Genomic DNA, 4,061 nt, shown 5'->3' on the forward strand with positions numbered 1-4,061 from the left:
CGCCAAGGCCACCCTCTACTGCCGCGTCTTCCTACTCGACGGGACCGAAGTGAGCGTGGACCTGCCGGTGAGTGACGGGACCCTTCGGGGGCATTGGCACCCCGCGCCTCCTGGGGCAGCTCTCCCTCCCCCGGACCTTCCCCCGGGCGCTCTCCGTTGCACCTCCCCGGGGATCCCCTCCCCCATCTCCTCCGAGTACTCTTTAACCCTGTTCTTTCTCCGGCCACCCCGTCCCCGTCTCTTCCGTGGCCCCACCTTTGGCCTGCGCCCCCTTCACGGCACATAAGGCCGCAGCGTTGTGCCTTCTTTGGCGCCCACCTAGTCCTTTGGCCCTCACCCCCCGCCAGTGCACACAGCCCCCACGGCCCAAGTCCCCGTCCCCCGGCGCGAGTGGCCGGCGTTCCCTTTCAGTCTCCTCGTTTCCAGCGGGATCTTCCTGATGCTGGGTTATTGGGTAGAAAATCTCAAAGCAATGTGGTGGTGTCCCGGGCCGTCCAGTTTGCTCCCCCCCCACCCCCAAACTCGCCATCAGGCCTTGGTGAACCGCAGAGAGGAGAGCTCTTCACCTGCTGCCCGGCGGGTGCCCCAAGTTTGGGAGGAGGTTATGGGACCATTTCTGTTCTCTGCCAGTCTCCTCTGGGTACTTGCCACTCCCATCCTAAAGAGCCCCTCTGGCCTGCAGCCTCGCAAGGGATACGACGACTTGGAAGGTAACTCTAGAATCGGCCCTCTTGGACCTGGTCAACTTTGCGCCGGCAGAGCCCTTGCTGGGTGCTGGGAGTCGATTTCGGGTTGCCCGCGGGGCCTGGCGCGCCGGACTTTATCCTCTGGGCAACGTGCGTGGGGTCGGCGGGGCACCCCAGGGCGGCGGCACCGGGCCTGCGTCCGGGCCACCCGCCCACAGGTGGTTGCACCTCCGCCCTGCTCCAGCCAAGAGCTAGGCCGGTGCTGCTGTCCCCTGCAGGGAGTCCTGCTACCAATGAGTCTTCCTGGCCGAAGGGACCAGATCAGATCAAATCAAACCCACACATTAACCAGGCGCCCACTGTGCACCCGGCGCTGCGGCAGACGGTGCCTTTGGGAATCTTTGGGTGTGACTGAGGACACAGCTGCAGTTGAGCTTTTAGATGAATGTTACAGATCATTCCGAGGACTCCAAGGGAAGAAATAACATACCCGGACTTTCAAAGAAAACTAGGCCTTCCCGGATGGGATAAATTCTTTGGACTTCATGAGAGAACCAGGTGCATGTAAAGGATCTCAGATGGGAAAATCAGAACCTGCCTGGCCTGGAGTTTAACGCTCCTCTGTGTAGGTTTAATTTTCAGACAGTTTCAATTTATGGCAGTTTTATTTTTGTGGTTCCTTTTGCTCTCCATAGGTTACAATTTTGTTATGAAAATACCCTTTTGGGGCCTTTTTATTTATGGAAAAGGAGTCAACATTACGGTGCTTAGAGCTGTTGTCTTTAAAATAGCATTAAAATGTTACTGCTCCCAAAGAATAAGGCTCTCCAGCTCTTATTCAGCTGGGAGAGTAGGCCTGAAGAGCCAGGAGGAGGAGAGGGAAGCAGACTGCCTCTGGAGTGGGCAGCTTTTGTTTGGAGAGGATGTGGCGTAGTTTGCATCTCAGATCTGGGAAAGAAATGCTATCCTTGGGAACTTTGACAGTGCTCCTTTGCCAGTGGTTTTCTCGTCTGTTCTCCGGAGATGATTTGTTTATAAAATGTATTGCTTCTGTCAGCTTCATGCAGCAGACTTAAGTAGTGTGTGTGGTGAGTAGACCCAAACAGGTACACAAATGAACAGGTTGGGACCCGGAGGCTGACTTATGGGGGGGAGGGGAATGACACGACAACACAGCCTTCATGGAGCGTGAGGGAAGAGAACATTTGCATCCTAAAATGTTTCTTTACTTTATAAAAGGCTACCTGACAAAAGGATTTACGCATCCCAGGTTTTCTTAGGATGGCAGATTTCTAGATGGCTTTAAGACGTGATTTAGTTAAGTCCAAATTTTATTTATTCACTCACACATGTATATATGCACCATATCCAAAGGCAGATAAAAAGCAAATGCTGGCTGTGTCATGTGAGCTCTCAGGGAGGAAAGATGAAGAAAAATCACCATTGGGCGCGGCTCATCGATTTAAAGATTCATTAGATATTAGAACTGCATCGCACAGACTCCTCCACTAATCTCCCCAGATTGGAGTGTGTGCTCCTGTAATTAATTCTAAGTTACAAGGTTAGTGCCAGGCGGCCAGCTCCCCAATGAATTTGTAGCATTTGTGCTGGTCCCCAGACCCACTTCACTGGACTCACTTTCCATGAAGTCCTTCTTGGCATTTGGCTCCACTTGTCATTTATTCTCTTCTCTGTTCCTGGATTTTTACCACTTCCTGGGTTCTGGTGTTGCTTGCCGCTTGTGCAAGATAGGATTTACCTTTGGCCGCCATACCCCTAAGCTGCCTTCCCGGTCACTATTCACTTCCACAGGCATCCAGGGACATTGCCAGGACATTGGTTCCTTTGTAATTAAAACTCTCTGGTGGTGTGAGTCTCAAGAGTTCCTTTGCTCAGCCTCCTAAAGTGGTTGTGTGCTGTCATAAACCTTTTTATTAGCCCTAACCAGGACACTTGTGTTCTGAAGTTGCCTGCAACACAGTAACACCCTCAGTATGACTGTACTGTGGCACTTGGGTCTAGTCCACAGTTACTGGACCTCTCCAGGGTGCAAATCACTGTGCTGGGGACACAAAGGCAGTTGAGCTATGGCCTGGAGGCTCTTGGGAAATGCAGATGGAAACACGTTTTTTAATTCTGAGTGATGCTAACTGATGTGACAGTCACACCCAGACATGGTGCTGGGGATAGATGGAATGGGGGAATCAGGAGGACTTCTTGGAGACTTTGACACTTGAGATTATAGGATCTCAAATTCAGTGTCTGTTGGCAAAGCCATAGCTCAGTTATTATACATAATAAAGGGAGAAGCAACTGTCATTGTCTCTTCCGACAGGGCCTGAAGCCCTCTTCTCTGGTGGTAGGTTGAGTCACCTAGTGCTCCTGGGTGTTCTTAACCTTTGCTATGGACAGTCAGTGGTTTCTCAATCTTTGGTAAAATATGGATTAAAAAAATGCTTTGGTTTAAGCATCCATCTATAGCATACAGCCTACAGTGGGCTTGCTGTACAGACCCAGCTTCCAGGTGAGTCCTTTGCTTGTCCTGCCAATCACCTGAGTGCCACCCTAGGCCACTCCTCTGCAGAAACTCTGGCCCTGCCTTGGACAGCACCTACCCCTCTGTAGCCTAGTGCTGCTCAGCCCAGCCCTCAGGTGTGGTCTGGTCAGAACAGGGCAGGACTCCCGCCCTCTGCCTGCCCCAGACACTATCCTTCTATTAATGCAGCTGAAGATCCCATTAGTGTGCTTGGCAGCGGCACCCACTGTTGACTCATATTAGCTCTCTGTTGACTAAATCCCTGGCATTGCTTTTGCTCGTGTGGCTGTGGCTCAGCCCCGCCTCCCATTGCCCTGTGTGCAGTCTCCCCACAGCTCTGTGTAGAAAGCTGTTAGGATGTGTGGCAGGCTGGCTAACTCACCCGCCATGCCTTGGAGTGGACGGCTCACGGGCCAGTGTTGCATTTGGTGCTATTGCTTTCCCTGTATGAGGAACTCGACATTGACTTGTGATCTAGTGCAGCCATGGCAGGTTTCAAAGTTCGAAGATCTACCTTTGTTGCACCTTAAGCCTGGCTATGCAGACTGGCCAACTTCAGCTTTCTGAGCATCTACTTCCTGATCTTTAAGATGGGCTTGTTGAGAGGATTCAGTGAGGGGAATGCTTTAATATGCCTCCATGAACAACAGGGTGCTGAAAGGTTGCTAGTAGCTGATAATCTTTTTTTTTTTTGAGTTGGAGTCTCACTCTGTCACCCAGACTGGAGTGCAGTGGCCGCTCCCGGTCACCGCAGCCTCGACCTGCTGGGCTCTGGCAATCCTTCCGCCTCAGCCTTCCAAGTAGCTGGAATTACAGGTGTGCGCTATCACGCCCGGCTA

At 52.1% G+C, this 4,061-nt stretch overlaps 1 protein-coding gene across 1 annotated transcript in view; it reads left to right on the forward strand.

The window, feature by feature from the left end:
• Positions 1–6: 6 nt before the first annotated feature.
• EPB41L4B (erythrocyte membrane protein band 4.1 like 4B) overlaps positions 7–4,061 on the forward strand; it is a 159,979-nt gene continuing 155,924 nt past the window's right edge. The window contains exon 1 of the mRNA XM_021706305.1: positions 7–67. The gene's annotated coding sequence lies outside the window, so the exon portion shown is untranslated. The remainder of the gene's footprint in view (positions 68–4,061) is intronic.

Source organism: Carlito syrichta, unplaced genomic scaffold (assembly GCF_000164805.1).
Source record: "Carlito syrichta isolate Samal-C Ts95f unplaced genomic scaffold, Tarsius_syrichta-2.0.1 Scaffold315407, whole genome shotgun sequence".
Taxonomy (NCBI): Eukaryota; Metazoa; Chordata; class Mammalia; order Primates; family Tarsiidae; genus Carlito; species Carlito syrichta.